This window comes from Myotis davidii, unplaced genomic scaffold (assembly GCF_000327345.1).
Source record: "Myotis davidii unplaced genomic scaffold, ASM32734v1 scaffold59, whole genome shotgun sequence".
Classification (NCBI taxonomy): Eukaryota; Metazoa; Chordata; class Mammalia; order Chiroptera; family Vespertilionidae; genus Myotis; species Myotis davidii.
This window is the reverse complement of record NW_006293001.1, coordinates 4,469,374-4,492,973: the sequence shown is the minus strand read 5'-3', so window position 1 is coordinate 4,492,973 and position 23,600 is coordinate 4,469,374.

Here is a 23,600-nt window from a genome sequence, read left to right as displayed (position 1 = left end):
ACGACATTTTTATTTTATTTTTCTCTATTCTGCCTCTTAAAATATTTTATGATGGCAGTTTCTAGAGTTGTACCATGTTGTTTACATTCAGTCCCTGGATACATCAAAACACTGACACAGCATTTCCTTTAAACTGTAGTAATGGAAGCAAATATGTATTTTTGGGGTGTGCGTGTGTGTGTATGTGTGTGTGTGTGTGTGTGTGTGTGTGTGTGATGTCTATGCTATAGAAGGAAAGGAGGGGAGAGAAACAAAGGCTTTTTTTTAAAGGCATACCCAATTTCCCTTTAAAGGGCCTTGCTCAGTGATTTGATTGGCCCTTTCATGACGGTCATTGTGTTGGTCTGAGCCATGCTGATCTGCCTTTGGATGCAAAGCTGGGATCCTCTTAGGCAGGAGATTCTAAGGACTGCACAGGGAAGCGCAGAATCAACTGCAAGATCTGCTTCAAAAGGCTGCCTGCCTTTTAGACAATGGAGATTGCAACCAGAAAACTCAGGAAAGATTGGTAAGGAACTTAGTAAATTTGTCACAAAAATAAAAACTTTATTATGAAACAAAAAATTCTAGGCAATTGCCCAACAGATGAAAGATTAGTGTTTGGGAACATAGCATCACAGTATATGCGCTAATAATATTTATCATAAATTCCCATTACTGTCTCAGTGTTACCCAATTAGAGTATACTAAAACATTGCCTTTTGGTGGCCAGTCTTCAGACACGAGCAAGAGTATGAGTTTGGGCGCAGGGGGTACCAGAATTTCGATGTATTAAGCCAGCACAAGAATAAAACAAAACAAAACAAAACAAGCAGAAATACCTGGCCTTTTGAATCCTGGTAGGAGTAGGTTCACATCAACTGCCCCGAAATACCCAGTTCTACTACCACAGGTCTGGTTGGAGCCTCACACCCCAAGGGGTTCAGACATTAAGTCCGGAGTCCCCAAATCGGCATCATTGAATTGGCTCTTTGAAGCCATTCCCACTTTGCTGAGGTGAGGAAAAAGCCCTTTTCACGTCCCACGCTTGAAGACAGGGATGAGAGCTCAGCTTACAGACAACGGTCTCCAGAGAAATTTTCCTTCTCAGCTCTAGAGTACCCACTCTTCCCTGGCTGGAGGAAGATGATCCCTAGTACGGGCAAATAAATAGCTTTAGCATGGCAAGTCTCTTAGCATGGCAAGACACGTTTAGGTGGGCTAAAAGCGAATGCCTTCTGTTTTCTTTCATGTAACCCTAAATTTTTAATGAGGTACCTTCATGCATACTTTTGTGTTGATAATTAAAATTTTTATCTTATATTTAAATAGTTTCAAAAGATGGCATTAGAACAAAACCGGTCTCATTACTCTCGTAATATATGCAATGAAATCTATCAGAGCAATGTGATACTCAACACTATCCTTTTAAAATAGATGAACAAGATCTCTCACAGTTGGAAATTTTACATCTTCTTTTTACTCCTTGATTTAAAGTGTCATCCCCAATTCCTCCACAGGGGCTTTGCCTAAAGTAGTACATTTAAAGTTTGAAATTATTTTCCCGATCACCCCGTCAGGCTTTTCTGGGACTAAAACATGTGTATAAATCAAAATATAATTTAACAATCTGCAAGTTTCCAAGTATTTAAAAATATTCTGGATGAAATCCTCATTAAAATTATGATTACTATATAATTGATCAAGAAGAACAAACTCTCACTGTTTCCAGAGTTCCTGACAATCACACTCTTCAGAAAAATGCTATCTCCAGGTATTCAGAGTTAATCTACTCTCCTTACCAGTGATTCCAAGATGCTCAAATTTATACTTCTAGGGCAGGGGTCCTCAAACTTTTTAAACAGGGGGCCAGTTCACTGTGCCTCAGACCGTTGGAGGGCCGGACTATAGTTTTTAAAAAAAAATTATGAACAAATTCCTATGCACACTGCACATATCTTATTTTGAAGTAAAAAACAAAACGGGAACAAATACAATATTTAAAATGAAGAACAAGTAAAGTTAAATCAACAAACTTACCAGTATTTCAATGGGAACTATGGGCCTGCTTTTGGCTAATGCGATGGTCAATGTCCGGTTCCATATTTGTCACTGCTAGTCGTAACAAGTGATGTAAGTGTGCATCAGTTAGTCTGGATCTGGTTGGAGATTTCAGAAGTTTCATTCTGGAAAAAGGCTCTCCTAACTTCAAAAAAAGTCCCTACTTACTTCAAAAAAAAAAAAAAAATAGACCTCCTAACTTCAAAAAATAAATAAATCCTAACTTGTTCTTACCTCAGTCTTCAGACAGCAGCAGGCTCTGCACAGGCAAGCTTATGACTTGCCCAATCACACCCGAGACTGAGAGGAGGAGTCGAGAGACAGAGAGAAGGAGGGGAGTCGGAGAGTGCAGGGCACATTCCACACATGCGCACTGTGGCCCGGGATGAGTCGGCTGCTAAGCAGGACAGGCAGTGATGGCAAAAACACCCAGCGGGCGGGATAAATGTTTTCAGCGGGCGACATGTGGCCTGCGGGCTGTAGTTTGAGGACCGCTGTTCTAGAGGGTGGCCTTCAGTGGTTCTGTGAGGCTTTCTTATGTTAATGATCTATTGTACGTTTTATCATCTAACTGCTCTTTACATGTATGTTCAAGCTGTTTCATTTTCCTTTTAGATCCTTTAAGGGCATACATTGTATCACAACATCTCTGTATACACCTCTAGTGTTTGGACAGTTTTGAAAAGGCAGGAACTTAATTGTCTCCAGGACACAACTTAGTTACTATTAACAACTCCCTAACTAATTGTTCCTTGGTTCTTACAGCCTACAAACACTTGTTTCTGCCCGGGATCCCAGGGAAGACGAATGAATATTAGTGCTCTAAGACTCTTTGGCAGCACTGCCCCAAGTTTATATCACATTTCTTCCCGCATTTGCTACTATAAACTCTTAAGCACACAGAACGGAAGGTACTCATTGTTAGAGCTCTTATGAATTATGTGTTTTTCAAGTAGATATGCAATTAACAGGTATCCCCACTTCATCATTTTGGTGGCCCCAGAAGAATTACTGTGTCTTTCACCTTGTGGTTCAAATGAGTTCAAAAGAGGAAGATAGCATTACATGATGGAAAGGGCCTCATGAGCTCAATTAGATTAATAGATAGACACTCACCTTAATCCAGTTCCACAGTACCTAAGGCCTGCTGCATAAATAACAAACTAGTAAACATAGACCACATCATAGCCAGAATTCACTTTTGTTTGACATGCATTCCCAACTAAATGTGGGGAAAGAAAATGATAACCATTACTATTTATTGAATATTTAATATGTATAAAATCCTATGTATAGATTATCTCATGCTGATATTAATCTTATGGCACTGTTATGGGCCTCATTTTAAAAAATAGGGAATTGAAATTCAGATAAAATAAATTGTAATGAGTAAACTTGTATGGGCAGAATGTTCAGATAGTTCATACTTACATATGCCTCTCCTTCGTACTCCTACCTGATATCGGTATAGATGGGCAGAAATATAAAATACAGTATATGCTTTCAACCAAAGGGTCAAAATTGGAGGTGTGATAATTTCTGAAAATCTCCTCTCAAGTTTCAAGGGTCTCAGAGAACTGATAGTGTTTAAGTGACTTCAGTGGCAGTGTATCATCCTTGGAGGATTGAAATTGATTTTCTTCACTTACCCAGGGAGAATCCCAGCCGGCGCCCCCTGCCGGTTGGTTGCCTAGGAGTGTGCGGCCCGCTAACAGCTGTGGATGTGAGCGCTGGGCTTTGAGAGGCTCAAAAATGGGAGCAGCAGGGCTCGCATCCTGCTGCATTGTTTTGAAATTATTCTGCCAGACTGTACTTCCATTTCAGTTCATTCTCCTTCTCCGTGTGCTGCCGCATGGCCTAAACTTGCTTTTCTGAACTTCTGAGAAACAAAAATTGGTTAGCCACTAGCTCATGTTATTTGTACTATAAAAGCCCTGGGCTGGAATTTTGCAAACAAAGCTGAAATCTATATGGGCTGCGCTGTGTTCACTATCCTCTAGAAAGCGACCATAATTATCAAAAGTTGAAGAACGCCCCCCAGGCGCTGGTCAGTCAAGCTTTCAGAGCAATGATTGGTGATGGCAAAGCAACTTCATCCTGGAAGCAGCAAGGCCCTCTGGGAAGCTAATGAGGATAAGCTGCAGGGCCCTCCGTTTGCAGAGGAGCCTTCCAAGACCCTGAGAGAGGGGCCTAGCAGTGTGTTTATATGGCCACCTGCTTCTGCCAAATTCAAAATAAAGGCCTTTAGCTTCAATTGTTTGAAGAGTCATGCTTCCTCTCCACACTTCCTAGATGCCTGGTAGCATAGGAAAAGCCATCGGCATTTGGGTGATTTGGGTTAAGACACCTTGACTTGGAGATGCCCATCGTTTGGGCTTCCTGGGCTATATCGATGTAATTCTCAGGCATGTCTGTGTGCAGTGAAGTCCTCACTGTTCCATGTAAAAACAGCTCCCGGGGGGCTCCTATGACCTCCTGTGCCAGCCCACCTAGCTTTGTGACAGCAAATGCAATTGTCCTTGTGGAAAACAGTTATAATAAGACTTTCAAATTCGTCAGCAAAAAATAGAATCTCAAACATCCAGTGAATATAAAACATATCTCCTGTCAGGAATATACTTAATAATGTAACATATTGGGTTCTAAACACACCACCCTATATAGTCCTTCCAATTTCTTTTTTATGGAAATCACACAAAATAGCATTTATCACAATAGTCAAGTTTATAGGGCACAAGCTATAGCAGGAACAACAGAAAGGTTATTTGTAAAAAATTCACATAGAAATGAAACTTGATAAAGTTTCCAAAAACTTGGTGATCCTAGTGTTTCTAAAATATTACCAATAAGGATTTGTGAAGATGAAAAAAATTTTCTAAACTATCAATATGATGGAAACACTTTGCCTCTTTATAGGACAAACATGTCTATATTTTAATAGAGACTATTAATATAATTCAGTGCTTTTATAGCATCATATTCATAGAGTATTTATCCAAAAACTAAAGGAAAACATAGGAATGCCAGAAAATTAATTAGTAAAATACATAAAATTGGAATTTTATTTTTCCAGCATTGTGAGGATGCTGTATTTGACCATGGTTTTGAACTTATAAATTGTCCCGAAGCTTTTCTTTTCTTTTTTTATCATTTTAAGTAAACTTGCACCCTTAAACAGGTCCATTACTCCTAACGTTTGGGGGACTAAGAAAGAGTACAATGGAAATACATCTATATCGCATGTTTTAAATATGATAACTGTAACATAGAGCATGTCCTTCCCCCTTGACCATCATACCCCCATAATGATAAATTACAGGAAATGTTAAAAAACATACTGTTTTTAGGTGACTGGAAGTTAGGCAAAGGCGAAAGAGGACTGAAATTATTGTACACAGCTGGGTATTCTATTAATGGAATAATGATTTGGACGTGATAGTTACATAAAGATACGTATAATTCATCTATTATTGAAAACACTATGTATATTATAACAACCAAGACTTTTAATAATTTTTATAATTTTTATTTTATTGATGATGATGTCATATTATCAACATTTTTGAGTATTTTATAATTTTTTTTAAAAAATTCAATTTGGAGAAACTTTGCTCTCTTGGGGCAGTAGTGACTGAAATTGTCAGTAAGCATCTTAAAAAATACTTAGCTTCAGAAGTAAAACTTGAATTTTGACTATCATGTTCAAACATTATAAGGAGTCAGTCATATGTAATACATTATTGGTTATTGCAGAAAATATTATGAAACATTTTAAGTTTATCATATAAATAGCTCCTTCGTAATTGTAATTTAATCATCTTCACCCATATAGTGAGTCGAGAATCTATATTTACTTTAAGTATTTGTATCTCTCTCTATATATATAATTTGTATATATACAAATTGAAGAACAATATGAATTGTTTAATATTGAAAAATGTTTCCCAGCTGTCATTGAATACAAATGTTGTGAACATCATGCTGATCTTAAGAATATGAATGGAAGAATAAGGATGAGCGAACCCTTGGCATTACCTGAAACGGTACTTTAAGAAGCTGGACTCTCTTGCAATCATGCTTACTCAGAGAAATCAGTTTTTTCTGTTACCCAAGTAACTTTGCTTCTCAGAGCCTCTTCAAACTCTAAAGCAATGCCCATCCCAGATGTTGACATTAGCAAATCCCCCCCCCCCCCCCCCCCCGCTTTTTAAGGATATAGAACATCAGATGTGGATATGGCTTTCCCTGTGGCCTGTAAGGTGTTAGCTGTGAGCGCACATGTGTTTGGGTTTACAGGCTGTTCTGTGTTAGTGCTGAGTGTCAGATCCCAAGTGACAGAGGATCTGGGTTCTTTAATAAACTCGTGTGTGTGTGTGTGTGTGTGTGTGTGTGTATACAGAATAGGGGCTCCTCTTTTCTAGGTTTAAGGGAAACATTGCTATTGTATCTAATTTTATATTTATATTTTTTCTTAAAGTGGGCCCCAAAATGTTTAAGCTTCAACATTCACAAACTTAGACTTACCCCTGAAGAAAATTTCTGGGTAAACACTGCAGATCATATACATATGTGTTCACTATAACTCTTTTCTAAAAAATGCCTAACTAGTGATTTTTACTTAAAGTTATAAACCCATGAGAGAAAGTACTGAAATGAATCCAGCAACAACAGAATTTGGAAAGTCAAAAAACAGATGTGTGAGTCGTAACTGAATTAGTAGTCAAGATAAGATGAAAACTTAAGGTGTCAGTCAACCTTGAAGCCATTTTCTTTCACATCTAACATCCATCTCCTCAGACAATTCTACTGGGTCTACCTTCAAAATGCATGCAGAATCTCATCATTGCCCACCATCTTTACTAGGGCTAGCTACTGTTGTGGGTTAACCTGTGGTCCCCAAATGATAATTTTTGAAGTCCTAACCTCTGGTACCTATGAATGTGACCTTATTTGGAAATAAGGTCTTAGTAGATGTAATCAAGTTAAGATGAAGTCATACTGAAGTAGGATGGACCCGAAATCCAATGACTGACATAGTCTTAAGGAAAAAGGGATTAGGAGTTACGCCACACAGACAGAGAAATGGTCAAGTAAAGACAGAGGTAGAAATTGGGGTTATGCTTCCATAAACCAAGGGACACTGAGTTTCTAGCAAACACCAGAAGCTGGAGGAGAGAAGAAGGAATTCTTCCCAATAGCCTTCAGGGGGAGCAGAGTCTCACTGAAGCTTTGATTTTGTAGTGCCGGCGTTCTTGTTCCAGCCTCTAGAAGGGTCCGCAATCTGGAGAAGGCTGTGTGTAACTTAATAAAGAGTCCAGAGACGAGGCATAATTTTGAAAGGCATATTGGGGGGTCAGGGAAGCCTCACTAAAGAAATTAAGATCTCCTTGTCTCAGGACCCTATGCTTTTTATTAACACAAATTGTCCTGAGGTGAGGCCGAGATATACACTTCAAAGGGTCAGGTTTTGTATTGTCAGACTGGAAGAATTTGCCTATGGCTGTTCAGGTGTTTGGCCAGTAGTAGGCAATAACATGTAGATTAAGATGCCCAGAGCTGTCTGGCAGCAAGATAGCAATTTAAAGCAGCGGTTCTCAACCTGTGGGTTGCGACCCCTTTGGGGTCAAATGACCCTTTCACAGGGGTCGCCTAAGGCCATCGGAAAACACATATATAATTACATATTCTTTTTGTGATCAATCACTATGCTTTAATTATGTTCAATTTGTAACAATGAAATTGGGGGTCATCACAACATGAGGAACTGTATTAAAGGGTGGCAGCATTAGGAAGTTTGAGAACCACTGCAAAGCATCCTTTTCAGGTTTGGGGAAATGCCCTTCAGCCACCCCAGATTCAGCCCTGCTGTCATGCTGGAATTGGCTTCTGGCTTTGTAGCCCCCAGAAAGCCAGAGATTAAATGTTCATCATTTAAGATACACAGTTTTGGTAATGTGTTACGGCAGCTCCAGGAAAAAAAAATATAGCTACCATTAGTACTTGCCTGGATTAATGAAGTAACTCCTGACTATTCTGCCACTACCCTGGCCCTTCTTTCACTCTATTTTCAACATGGCAGCAGTGATCTTCCTAGAATATAAATCATACCATGTTGTTTCTGTGCTTACCAGCCTGTGTTGGCATTCTATTTCCTTCAGAGTGAAAGCCATTGTCTACAGTGCCAGCTGTGGGCAAACTACGGCCCACGGGCCGGGTCTGGCCCGTTTGAAATGAATAAAACTAAAAAAAAAAAAAGATTGTACCCTTTTATGTAATGATGTTTACTTTGAATTTATATTAGTTCGCACAAACACTCCATCCATGCTTTTATTCCGGCCCTCCGGTCCAGTTTAAGAACCCATTGTGGCCCTCGAGTCAAAAAGTTTGCCCACCCTTGGTCTACACAGTGGTATACAAGGCCCTCCATAATCAGGAGGCCTCAACTCATTCCACAAAAGCCGCACTGGCCTCCTAGCCATTCATGAAGCACATAAGGTATGTTCCCACCTCAGAAACTTGGCAGGACTGGTTCCCTCTGCCTGCTATACCCTTGCCCCATGTAGTCTCTTGGATAACTCTCTCACTTCCATCAAGTCTTCAGCCAAGTTCACCCTCTCACTAAGACCTCTCATTACTATCTTTATGAAACTACCACCTGCCTTTCATCTCCTGGCCCTCTCAATCCCCTTACCCTATTTAATGTTTTTTTCATGACACTTACCAGTCCCTAACTTGTTAAAATAATTGGCTTAGTTATTATGTGTCTTGTTTATTGACTGTTTCTTATACTCTTTAAACCCCTTGAGGAGAGGGAGTTTTGTTTTGTTTACTGTGATATCTCAAGTGCCTAATCCCTGCCTGGCACATGATAATAAATATTTGTTGAATGCATTTGTTGTATTGATTTAAGAATCTCAAAAGCATGTTAATCTCTATCAGAGAAGTCCAGAAATACCAAAAAACTCCAGAAGAGCAGAACTTCTAGAAATAGTAAGCTTTGGGGACTGAGACGCCATGTAAATTGCTAAATATTTATCAGGGCTTGTTGTGTGCAAGGCATTTTGGAGTGCTGGGAAAACATAATGCCATTATTATTGGTGCAGTATCACAATGAGAGATCCAGGACCAAAATTAGCACTTTTGTTTGGTGATCAGAGAGGACTGGGACAAAGAGATTTTGTGATTTAAGCAAAATCAAGCCATTAGCAAGAAAGTCCCACTGTGGCAATACTTCTCCTCTGGACCCATATTCCTCTGGGAAGTTGGCGTTGATGACGTTTCTGGTCTTATTTTTGTCTAATCAAGAGCCCACCTAGGAATTCCCATGGTTTATTAAATCAAAAGAGACAGATTACATTTGACGTTTTCTCAAAACATTTTGAGGTTTCCCCCCCTCCTTGTCTTCACCCAGACATTTTATTTTCAGCTAGTGAAGGGGGGGCAGGAGTTCAAGATGACTCCAGAAAGCTTATTGGCTCAGGCAATTACTTGATTTCCTCTCCTTGAAAATGTCATGTACATTTTAAGTACATTGACAAGCAAGTTTGAAATGCTTGTTACATTTGGAGATGCTACAAAATGCAGTCTGCAAGGAAAAATGGATCATTGGATTAAAAGCTGTTATTAGGTCCAATCTTTGTGATTTTTTTTTCAACTTTCAATGTAAAAACCACACTCTCCTCACCTATTCTCACTTCCTAAAGTTTTCTGAGACTCATTGTAATAGTTCATATTCTCTCAACTGCCAACAATAGAAACTCCAATTAAAATTGACTGAAACAGTATAGAAATGAATATTTTCACATTAGAAACCCGTGGATTCCACTTAAGTAAAGTCAGATGTTCAAAGTCATTACCATCTCTTTGCATTTCCATGTTTGCAGGTAGTGCCTTCCTTTTATAAGTGGTAAGATGACTCCAGCAATTCCAGGAGGTACATTTGGACATGACAATAACCAGAAGAAAAGAAGTCATTTCTTCTTATGGGTCCCTAGGAGCAAAACAAAACTTCCCAAAAGCCACTCCAACCAACTTCTCTTTACATGGTATCCTTAGATCAAATGTTCATTTTTTAATTAATCGCAATTATGATTGCATGATGTTAAAAATATGGAATGGAATAAATAAATGACTGTTGGGGAATTAATCACACTACTATCTTCATAGTTTTTTCACTTGTTTCTGATTGGCCACCTGTTCTTGACTCAAATTATTTTACCTCATTTTTTAAAAAAATATATTTTATTGATTTTTTACAGAGAGAACGGGAAAGGGATAGAGAGTTAGAAACATGGATGAGAGAGAAAGATTGATCAGCTGTCTCCTGCACACCCCCCACTGGGGATGTGCCTGCAACCAAGGTACATGCCCTTGACCGGAATTGAACCTGGGACCCTTCAGTCCGCAGGCCGACGCTCAATCCAGTGAGCCAAACCAGCTAGGGCAATTTACCTCATTTTAAGTTACAGTAAGTAAAAACAGTAAAAGCCAAACCACCATAGACTGTTATTCTTTTAATCTCACAGTGACTTTGTGTGCTAGGTACTGTTGTAATTCTCATTGTACAGATGTCGAAACTGAAGACTTAAATAACTAGGCCACCTTTGTAAATCAAGTAGGCCATACTCAACCAGTTTTACACAATACCTCTTACAAAATTTGTGGAGACCTCCTCTCTTGAGTTGAAACTAGCAAATTAATTTGAGAACATTTGTGAAAATTCCTATAATAAAACATAAATCCCCTCTTATGATAGCAGTATTTCAAGGGTTCATTCTTAGCACATACCATCTAAGGGGGAAAAATAAATTCTAGGCACAAAATTGTTGGAAAAAGTGCTGGGCTATGACTTAATGGGGTAAGATTTGAGTTACATTTTGAGACAAAGTGAGGGAAGGTGCTAGAAAGAAAGGACTTCAGTTTCATTAGAGATGAAATAGAAAAGACAGAAGCCTAGGAGTTTATTCTCACTGCTCCCAGGTACCTCCTCTGGGAGAAGCAATGCGATTATTACTTATTAGCTCCATTTTACTGTCACAGAAATTAAGACAGTAAAAAGGATAAGTTTTTCTAAAGTCTATCTAGAAGTTCAAACCTAGGTCAATTTTATTCCAAAGCACATCCCTTCCTCCACCTACTCTCACCAAGGATTTTCTTTGGAAGCAAAATGAATACAGTGAAATGAAGGATGGGTAAAAAAGTTAAAGATTCGCTATAGAAATGCAAAATTGATTGCACAATTGAGTTTGATATGTGCCCCAGCAAGGTTGGCCCAAATTCAGGGAGAATAATAATACTATTCCCAAGGTTGACAGGAAAGAACCAATATCACCTTTTTCCTAGGTGTTTGGAGTTGGTTGGGACTTTCTATGAAATGAGTGGAGGAAACATCAGGCAAGGGCTCAGCAATACCAAGTTTGCAGAACTTGAAAGAAAAAGCCTCAGAAAGTACGAAAGAGAAATTCTAGTTTGTTTTTATAAATGCTTTACCCTAGATTTTTTATCCAATTCACCAAGTTATATAGAGAAATTAAAATGTATGTTTCTCCCTACACCCAAGTCTGCCCTACCTGTTAATTTACAATCAAATGTTATGTTAGCTTTCCTGAAAGGAGCATTTTAAACCAATTTATATTTTTTAAGTCGACGGTCTGTCTACTATTAAATTGAAAACATTCTGAAAAAGTTACAAAAGGAATTTGTGGGTCCTTTCTTTTTCCTGGGGATGACTGTGGAGGGCCAGATTTATTTGAGTAAAACTGCTCCACCCCTAAGGGAGACAGAGCAAATTTGCTCACTCCTAGACTGGGAAAAGAAACATTTAATAGAGTTCTTCCTATCTAGTCAGAGAGCACGGTGTAGCTCTAAGTTAGAATTAAAGGAGTTGTTTGCATTTCCACTTCATGGTCTTGTTAGCTTTGTCCTATTAGAAACAATTTCTATTAATGAACTAAGAAGCAGATGGACCTCGACAGCAGAGCAAAGCATTGTTTTTAAGATGTGAGAAAAAATTAATTGAAAATGTCATCTAGAATTTGAACTTAGCAAGTACTAGCCTTCTTCTTACATATTTAACATTTTAAATAAATACATTGCTGACACAGGTTTATTTGATACCATTAAGAGCTAACTTATGAAAGGAAGGAAAAAAAGATAGTGCTTATATATAGGTTGTCCTAGAAAAAAAGTATACACACTTTGGATAATTATGAAGGCAGTGTTTATTAAAATACATTCATTTACAAAATGTAATAGAAATCAGCTGCTAAAGTGTGTACATTTGTTGGGGACACCCTGTATTCTTTTGTAATAAAAAATATTATGGTGGTTAGTTTTCTGTCCATTTTGCTTCTGTGTCCAAACAACACAATTAAGGAAATTGGAACACTATGGAGTTTTCTCACAAATTATGTAGTTCACACTCATTTAGTGGTAGATGCTGGGAAGGGAGAGAGGAAAACAATTTTAAATATGTAGGGGTTTTCATCTGCTATTTCACTTGAGAAGTTTATGTAGTTCCTGCTAGCACCCTAGCCTTGAAAGCATTTAAATAATGCTTAAATATACATATACGACACAAAAATTATCCTCAATACAACAATTTTATTTACACACAAAGCCATGTACTCTCTATTTTATAGGTAGTTAAAGGGATTTTTTAAAGCAATTTTAACTGACTTTTGTTTAAGTGCTATTTAAAGCCTGAACCAAAATCTTTAAGACATATTTTTCAAGTCAAAAATATATATATTTTTAAAAAGCTGTCAGTGCCCTAGCTGGTTTGGCTCAGTGGATAGGGCATTGGCCTGCAGACTGAAGGGTCCCAGGTTCAATTCTGGTCAAGAGCACATGCCTGGGTTGCAGGTCTGATCCCCAGTAGGGGGTGTGCAGGAAGCAGCTGATCAATGATTCTCTCTCATCATTGATGTTTCTGTCTCTCTCTCTCCCCCACTCTCCTTTCTTCTCTGAAATCAATATATATATATATATATATATAAAGCTGTCAGTTATAATGAAAGAAGAGTCTACTGAGTTTGGGCTTCTGGACCTATCTGTTAATATTTTATATTAAAAATAAATTATATACATAAAAAAAGACAGTATTTTATAGTCAACTTTTAAGACATATGTATTCAAATATACAAAGGCCTGAAAATCAATGAACATACAAAAGTGATTCAGGAATGTCCATTATTATAATATGTTCTCAACTGAATTTCTTTCAATGGCAGGGAAATAACACACGCCATTATCAGTTCATAATTTCCACACTAATACTTGTGAGTGCTAATAAAAAGAACAGGGTCAGATTCAGTTTTTCTTGCTGCAATAGCAAAATTTAGAGTCAGATATAGGAGAGAAAATGAGAGAGAACTAATAGTGATAGTAAGAAAATAGAAGAGCCAGTTGGTCTAATAATTCATACTTCTGTATCAGCTGATATATTTTCCTTTGACTTTATTATAAGTTTATTAATTATATTACTTCCTATATTTCCATTGTATCAAGGAACACTGCTTTGTTGACATACATGCCTAAGTGGAAAGTAAAAATTTGGGGGTCAAATTCTACCATTCACACTAGGAAACCACCTTACATTTGAACGCTCATGAAGTCTTTCATATTACACTTATTTTCTCTGTTTTTTAGAAGCAGAATAGTATTTATTTCCATTTTCAAACCCTCTGCACATTAGAACCACCCAAGAAACTTCTAAATATGCAATGCAGAGGGCTGTTTTCCAGAAATTCTCATTTAATTGGGTCTGAGATAGACCTTGGGCACTGGAAAAAATGGAAGCTTCCCAGGTGGTTGTAATGGTGTAATGGGTGGAAAACTACTGCAGGATCTCAATATGAGTTTTGGACATGTAACGGGGTCACCATGTAAAAACAAGTGTAAAGAGGGAGAGAAAGTTAACATAGATCTAGTAATGGTCACTGTGGGTATGACTATGATTATCAAGTATAGGATGCCATGGAAAGCAGCCTTTTAAAGATGATTTTTAAAAATATACATTAAGTGATTAAATTGCAAATAGCTTGACTATAACTATAGGGTGACTCAAAAATGTATATACACACACACTTCGAATAATTATAAATGCAGTGTTTATTAAAATGCCTCTCATTTTCAAAATTGAGCTATCAGCTGTTAAAGTGCATACATAGTTTGGGACACCATGTATATAAGAGAACAATAATAACAATGTTAAGAATATTTATTGAGTACCTAAGATGGACAATGAATACAAAAATAGAATTATACTGAAGTTATACAAATGGGTACTTGAGACTTGAGAATTATACTGAAGTTATACAAATGGGTACTTGAGACTTGGTCCAGTAAAATCATTACACAAAGAAACTAAATGTGATTAATATCAAAAAAGGAAACATGACTTATAGCTTATTTGCAACAGCCTTATGGATTTCAGTACCTGCCTAAGAATTCACATGCTTATAAGTAAACTAGAGCCCCAGTGCATGAAATTCGTGCCCTGTGGTGGGCGGGGAGGTGTCCCTCAGCCTGGTCTGCATCCTCTTCAATCTGGGATCCACAGGGATCAGGCCTAAACTGGCAGTCGGACATCCCTCTCACAATCCGGGACTGCTGGCTCCCAACCGCTCACCTGCCTGCCAGCCTGATTCCCCTAACCACTCCCCTGCCAGTCTGATCGATGCCTAACTGCTCCCCTGACTGCCTGATCGCCCCCAACTGCCCTCCCCTGCCAGCCTGGTCGCCCCCAACTGCCTTCCCCTGTCAGAGGTGACATGCGAACTCATTTTTTTGGTTGATTTTTCTTTGTTAAATGGCATTTAAATATATAACATAAATATCACAAATATAAGTCTTTGTTTTATTATGGTTGCAAATATCAAAAAATTTCTATATGTGACACGGGACCAGAGTTAAGTTAGGGTTTTTCAAAATGTTGACACGCCGAGTTCAAAAGGTTCACCATCACTGATGTAGGATGTGATATACACCACAACAATAGCACTATGGTTTAATCTTAGTTATTAAAAAATGACTTAAGATACAAATTATCAATTCAAAATTGATATTAATGAATATAATCAATATTTTATCTTTCCATTCTCTGAAAGTTATTCCAAACTAATGTTTTAGCTACTCAACACTTTTTATAATGACTTAGCATTTTATTAATAAAGAATGCTGAAAAGTTGAAAACATTAGGCATTGAATTTGTCAGTTGTATGTTGAATGAATGAATGGAGAACATAAAAAACTGTTTTTTATTTTTCCTACATGAATATTATGGGTTTTTTTCAGCATCATATTATCTCAGTGACAATCAGAGTATCTGAAAATAAATTTATTAATGTGACAACAGTTCTGAGCAAAGCCACTTGTCTGTTTATACCTTGTTCTGTTTCATTTGCCCTATGAGAGATTAATGTCACCTAGCAATACTAGCAAACACATGCTTCATTGCTATGCGTCAGGCACTATTCTAAGCATGGTACATATATTAGCTCATTTAAGAACCTCATTCGTAATAAGGGTTCAGCTAACATAATATGGATCATCATTATTTATGAAGTCTAAAACAAATACTTTTAGGCAGAACTGATTAGATCCAATTGGTTTCCAGGAAATGTATATCAGAAAACTAAATCATTAATTGTATTTTAAATATTCAGAAGTGGTTTGTTTGACAAAAGTAGTTCCAAAGATGTTATTCATAATGATCTAACCCTTTTGATGAGTTCAAGAATGACTCTGCATCCTAATTTTTTATCTTTCTCGTGATTTTTCTCTTTTTCATTTTTTCACCACCCCCTCTAATGAATAATCTTTAACAATGAGGCCACAGTTGACTTCTTGTTTCTGTTGTCTTGGCCATACCATCCACTTCCTATAATCTCAATGGTGTTTTGGATCAGAACCAATCACCCACTTGATTCAAACTTTCAGAAGATGCCCCGGCCACTGCAATATGCTTTTGCTGTCTCCTATCCCTGTTCCCACAGTCCAGTCCTCTCAAGCTCTTTTATTGTCTGTCCCTTCTTCCAACCTTGCCCTGCCATTTTTCTTGTTTCCAAACTATCCATTGAGGTTAGTTTTCTACATTCCTTCCTCTTTAATTTAAATAAAAGGGCCAATGAAAGTCTTTCTTAGTAGAAAACTTATGCCAGTTTCCTTTAGCTTTATTCTTATTTGAGAAATTGTTATGTATTGAATATACCTACCCCCTCACCAATTCATATATGGAAGTCCTAACACATAGTACCTCAAATATGAACCATTTGAAAATAAGGTTGTTGCAGGAGTAGTTATTTAAGTTAAGATCCTACTGGAAGAAGGTGGAGTCCCATTTGACTGGTGTGCTTATAAAAAGTATACGTTAGGATGCACATCTGCACACTAGGAAAACACCATATGAACATGACAGCAGAGATCAGGGCAATGCATCTATGAGCAAGGAATGGCAAATGCTGCCAGTAAACCATCAGAATCTAGGAGAGAGAAAAATATTTGGAACAAATTCTCCTTCACAGCCTTCAGAAGATACCAACCCTGCTGACACCTTGAGCTCAGACTTTTCGCCTACAGGAACTAGGAGACAAAAAATGTCTATTGTCTAAGACACCCACTTTGAGGTACTTTGTGACAGCAGCCTTAGAAAACTAATACAAAAACTAAATATCTAGCTACTTCACTACTGTATCTGTCCTTCCCTACCAGTCGACATGATGGGTACTTTGAACCAGCTGTCTTTAGAAATAAGTACAGTGAAAACACCCCATCACCTTCTGCAAGGGAGCTGAATAGGAGGATGAACAAGTCCCTGAGTCAAAGAATGGAGACTTAGCATCAAGTTTTCTTTCCCTCTCTTTCTTGCCATGCAAATTTGGGAATGATCTGGTTTTACCCAGCTGATTTCTTTATCTGTGAAATGAGATAGCAGCACACACTATTATTATGAGATAGTATAGTAAGAGTCTAGCTCTAGAACTGACATAGCTAAGTTCTCTGTCAGCTTCCCTACTTAATGCTGGTATAATCTCAGGGAAGTCCTGAGGTGCCTATTTCTTATTGTAACAGAATGAAATCCCTTGACTACAGGTATGGGCACTAGACCTAAGCGGAACCAGTAGGATAACATCTTCCTATTCATGGCAATTGGTTCACTGATGGACATGAGACCCAAGCCAGCCCAACAGGCAACTCTGCAGATGGAGTAGCTGGTAGGGGATGTGCTCTTTGGTCATGCTACCTTCATTGGGAAATTGAACACAACCACCTCCTGCCTATTAGGCCTTAAGCAAAGTCCTATGACCTCTCTAAGTCTGTTTTCCTTCTTTGTTTAAAAAAAAGGGGAGATGGGACAATCATATCTTATTCTTAGAACTTTTGTGTGATATAAAGTTTTTAGGACAGTGCCTGAAATGAACTATCATTAGTTCTATTATCATTCATGCCCTTCCCAAGCTGGTCATGTTAGAGATGGCCAGGAAAAGTCTCTTCATTCTCTCACATTCCAGAACTATTAGAATGTGGCTCCAGAGATGCCAGTGACACCACACCAGCAAAATCCAGCAAGACGTGGAAGTCCCAGAGATTCTCGGAGAGGGCTTTGGGAGTGTCTGTTCCTCCAATCCAGTCCCGTAGGTCCGCTTGCTTCACAGCTGTGAGCTTGTCTAGCATCTACCTATAACTCTCCTTTTCCCTCTTAATTTAATGAGTCGAATTTCTGTGACTTATATATAACTTAATCTCTCTCAGTCTCTCTTCATCAATAACACATGATCAGTAATAGTGGATACCTCACTGGGCTATTGTAAAGATAAGATATAAAGTTCTTAGCACAATGCGTGGCACATAATAAGCTACTGATGATAATAATTATTAATTTTACTACTGCTTTGAGTTATTAAGAAAACCTGAATATATGTAAATATATTTGGGAGATTATAGTCTGAAGTATATAAAGGCAAGATTATCTGACAAGGGTAAAAGGCATTTCTGATAATTTCATATAAGAAAATTCACCATCAAATGGTCATTGCTCTTGGCAAAGCTTCTGTGAGTTCTGCCCTTTACTGATTTGGTTAAAGTGGTGCTAATGAAAACTTTCTCCAGTTATATGTTAAGAAGAGAAAAAAAATAAATTAATACACATGCTCATAATAAGCTCATGACATTGGCACCCACATACAAAAGTCATAGAGGAGTAAAAATTCTGAATACACTACCTTCTGGGTGGGTGAGTTTTGACAGGCTACTTTAGGATTCTGAACCTTAGTTTTTCATCTAGGTCAGCATATTTATTCTCAGTTTACCTGCCATGAGTAAGAAGAAAAAAATGAGATATAAGTATGTTCTGAGAAACATTACCCTATTGAGAATCAACATCCCCACCACCATTTCCAGAAAATATCCAAGAAAAATCATTTAGAAGCACTGAGCAGGTGTTAGTGGGAAAAACAAATCATTGGGTAGAGAAAGAATTTCACCGAATGGACAAAAAAACAGAATTCCACTTCAAGTTTTGAGTTGAAGTAGAATGAAAAGTGGGAATAATAGTTATTTTTTTTTTCTTATTAAATCCAGAATTTCTCAACATTTCCTTGATGGTATTGGCATTTAAACGGTTACTGTCTAAATGTACATTTCAGTGATTGTGAAAGGAAGAAGTTTTAAAATGGAATGTTGCCAACATTTTGTGAAGAAAACACTGTCTGGCAAAGACCTAATGCCATCACTTTCGTCCTGAATTTCAAAAGGTTAGTGTGAACACGTATTTCCATTTTTTTTCCTCTCAGGTAATTTAATACATTCAACTGGCCTTTGCTAGCTCTGTATTTAAAACTATTTTAGTATTTGATTTAAGTATAATGCCAACAAGGTAAGTTGAAGCCAGGTCATCCTTGTTATTTTTAGAAGTTAGGTTGGGAAAACCTATTTGATTTTATAAATTAAAAAAAGTAGTCTGGATGACCAGAAAAACTGAAAATAAAAGTTTACATTGATCTTTATGTTCAGCAAAGTACTCAGAAAAGCAGTGTGATGATTGATGTTATTTTAAATACCTTAGGGTTTTTTTATTTTGTTTTGCTACAAATAGTTGAAAGTTTGTATCCTTCTTAATAATGATACAATATTAATTTTTATGTGTTATTTTATTTTTATGTCACCTGTTAATACTAATTTTTATTAGTAAATAATATACTTGCTTTGTTTTTTCATTCTGTTCTCTTATGTGTGTGGTTGTTTTAAAATATTTGTTTTTTTTATTTCTATGAATATCACATTTTAAAATCCTCACAACAAAGAAAAACTGTCTTCAAACTTTTTTTAATTTAGGGTAGAGCTGTGTAAATCTTAAGCAGAAAGTTAAGCCCTCTTACTGTAATTTTAATTTGCAATCACAGTATGAAGGGAGAAAATATTATATTTTAAACTTGATGAAACAACAAACATATTTAAAGAGAGGACTTGACAGAAATCATAACTTCAATCACAAAGAACAAAAGTTAGAGTAATTAGCATAATGAAGGCTGGGAGTACCTGTAGAAATATAATGACAAAATATCAGAATATCCTCTTCAATCTTGTGTTCACTCGTTTTCTAAAACACGTGTCTGGAATAAATTCAATTGTTTACATTTCAAATGTTTGGAGACATGAAACTGACAGAAATATTTTGCAAAAATAAAAACTTAAGAAACCTTCTCCCTGCAAGCCCCCACCATTGTTAATGGGCAGGGGTTAGGCGTTATAGTTAAAACTCTTTATAATAGTTAAAAACTGGTCAACTCACATCCAACTTGCTCTACTCTAGAACCACAGAAATACCAAAAGTAAAAATTAACAAGAATTGAAAAAGTTAAGTAAATTTAAGCATAATGAAAAAAACACCACATTGCTATATAACAACAATGGTTTACTAGCAGGTAGAGTTCTGTTAAATGGAAGTCCTCTGGTCCTACAGAGCATGCTAATGGATTGGGTTGTGCCATGGGCAGGCTAGGAATAGCCACTGGAGATTGCCTGGTTGCTGTGCATAGTGAGAGAATTTTTATCCTCAGAAGGAAGCAGATGAGGAGGAATGATGAGAAGAAGAATGGAGACAGACCAACCAGCCAGCTCTCATGAGTGCCAGTCAGTATGAATTATCTTGAGACAGATTTCCATCACAGAATGGTCTGAAGAACATAAAGCCTAATATTCAATTGGAATTTCTTTACTTTCTGTGATGTAAACAATTCTCCAACTCTCCAAGTAGTCTAATGGCACGTAAATACCCTCTGGGCATGGCTATGTGGGAATAAAATAAAAGGTCTGGTTTAGGAAAGTGAAGGACAACATTCTTGAGATGGCAAGGATGTGGTCATTAGAAAGCCTTGCGTGCTTACCACATGGGCCTCTCAAGGATTGCTTGGGAAACTCTAGCTGAACATGTAAGCTAGGAAGCTGCTTGCTCCCTGACATGCCTTCAAATGAGACCACAGGCCCAGCAGACTACAGATTCATCAGAGAGCTAGAGTCAGAAACACCCAGCCAAGCTATGTCCACAGAAATTGCAAGATAAAAAAAAAATGTTTGTTGTTTTAAGTCTCTGTTTTAGAGCAATTTATTGCACAATGCACACATTAGCATACATATAGGTAACCCATACTCTAAGAGTAAAAGAGAGATTTGGCAGGTCAGGCACTACTCAGAAACCCTCCAATCACCTACATGCTGAAAGTACTAAATCCTACATAGACAATATTTCATATCACTGGTCTTAAACCTATCTCTTTTAAGTTTCCACGATGACCTTATTCATACAATTGATGAACTTCAACAATTTAGAAGTTGCTACCTTCCAAAATTATTTGAAACAATTAGAAGGGTGATCCCAGGACAAAAAAGATCAGGAGCAGAAAATCAAGTAACTTGTCAAAATTATGCAATTATTAAGTGATGGGGCTAAGACCAGAGAGCAGGTTGGCAAGCTCAACATGCTTCATCACCATATTATATAATTTTCTTTTTAGAAAGTATTTGCATCCCTTCCCAGCATGACAATGAAATGTGAAGTTTGTAGTTAGAAAGAGGAGGCATGTGGTATTAGGTGCTCTGAACTTCTTAGAGAAGAAGAAGCAAACAGATGGAGAGAGATAGTCCCGTGCATCTCAGAGTGGTCACTTGCAAGGGTAGATGTCCTACCGAGGCATCAGTGAGGGTTTCTTTATCCAATGTCCACATGATAAGTTATATTTTCCTCAAGGAGATAAAAGGAAATAGATGCTCCTGTTTAACCTTTTTTCCTTGGTTACATTTAGGAATATTTTCGGTTTTGCTACTACTTACTACTTACTAAGAATAGATCTTTAATTAAATTCTTAAGAGATGTTGGTGTCCTTGGTTTTGTGTGAATGATCACCTATTCCAAATGCATAAGAAATTTTTTCTGCTATTATTTAAAAGAAAAATAGTTCACATTAAAGAAGAGAGGAGCAGAGGGACTCGTGATCATGATAATTAATACAAACAAGTATATGACACACACACACACAAAAAAAATAAAACACACAAAAAGAACTTGAAGTAACAGTATTTTTCACTCTATCCAAGAAACATAATACTTCAAAGGCTCATAGTTAGTAAGAAACCTGACTTGTTGACAGCTGGAAATATTCGTGAATGTCATTTCTATATTCTTTCTACTGCTTAGATAATGTGTTGGGGTTTTTTACACTTAAATGTCAACAAGTTTGATTCAGTATAAATAGGTTACCACATTAGTCAGTGACAGCAAAATCTCAAAATGTTAGAAGAGACAAGACTTGGAAAGTTTTTCAGGTTTTTTTTTTTGTCAAAAGTTCATTTATTCATTATTCATTGCTGATAACTCATAACCAATATATTATAAATGTTGGAAGGATTAACAAGATGTCTCATAATTATTTTTACCCCAGTGATAAATGATTTACTAATAATATGAAGCCTCCCATTTAACACAGCCTTTGGACTCCTTGAGCTAAGATTGTCTTATAAATGAGACCAGTGTATAATGAGGTCTTTTTGTTTGTCAGTAACAAAATCCTATTGCAAAAAGCAAAGCCATGAACATATCTCAGGCTGAACTCTGACTTTTAAAGAGCCACATTATAAGGAGATGCCACTACAGACAGTAGCATATTCTGTATAATTGTTAGCCCTGTCACCCAAAAGAGCAAGAGCACTGTGATGTTTGACTGTACATGGAATGGTAGTTGTGAAAACATTTTAGTTCCACCATATTTCTAAGATAAATTTCAATCAGAATTGGAATAATATCTCCAGTATTATCAAAGAAGCTGGAAGCAGAATCAAGGTCTATTATGAACTATTGCAGTTCTTTGGCCCTTGGAGAACATTTCTTTCCATGCCACAGCACTAGAAATGTAAATAGAAGAAAAGTTATGGATTGTACATAGATATGAGAAAGAGATAGAGGAGCCAAGGTATTGATGCAGGTCAAGGCCATTAAGCTTGCACGGAAGTCTCAAGAAGAGAGCATGCTCATAAAATGATGTACTAAACCTTTCTTTCTTTGTTTATTTTGTCATATTTACGATTCTCCAAGTGTTGACTTCATATATGCTCCAATGGATTATCCATGGTTTCATCACATTATGTTCTTGTCTTCAAGGTTTATTAATGTTTTTCAACTCATTATGTTATCTTCCTAATGTGTCTGAAAGAAGCATTTTAGCACATCATATCATTTTTTAACATAGAATATCAATGCATGCCTAGTTTTTCTTTTATGGTTGGCTGGAGGAATGACTATCCACAGGCAGATGAGCTATATAAGTAAATTGGTACATCAAAATAAAGAGTGGATAGTCAGAAACAAAAATTAAAATAAACAGTTTTTATTATTTTATCAATTAGAGAAATACCTACTTGGATATTGACATTTCTTGATAGAGCTTGTCAAGAGAGCTCATTGGACTTTCCAGGTTTGATTTACTCTGGAGTATTTATTTTTCCAGCATTATTAAGCTAAAATTGGCAAATATAATCTATATATATAAAAGCCTAAGCGACCAGCTGACCTGACGGTAGTTACGACATGCACTGACCACCAGGGGGCAGATGCTCAATGACCTACAGGTGCCATATGCTGGGCTCATGGCTGGCAAGCACAACTGTGGCAGTGCAAGCTTCTCCCACCTCCATGGCAGTGCTACCAAGCCAACTGCTGCTTCACACACTACTACATCCTCCGACGGATCCCGGATTGTGAGAGGGCACAGGCCAGGCTGAGAGACCCCACCGGTACACGAATCCATGCATCAAGCCTCTAGTCTATAATAATAAAAGTGAAATATGTTAATTAGATCAGGCAGCCAAACGACCTTCCAGATATCATTCTGGATGTCCTTCCAGCCAAAGCCGCACTGGTGGGGGCTGAGGCAGATGTGGTTAGGGACAGTCAGATAGGCAAGCGAGCAGTTAGGGCCATCAGGCAGGCAGGCAGAGCAGTTAGGGGCAATCAGGCAGGCAGGCAGGCAGTTAGGGGCGACCAGGCATGCAGAATGGTTAGGGGCAAT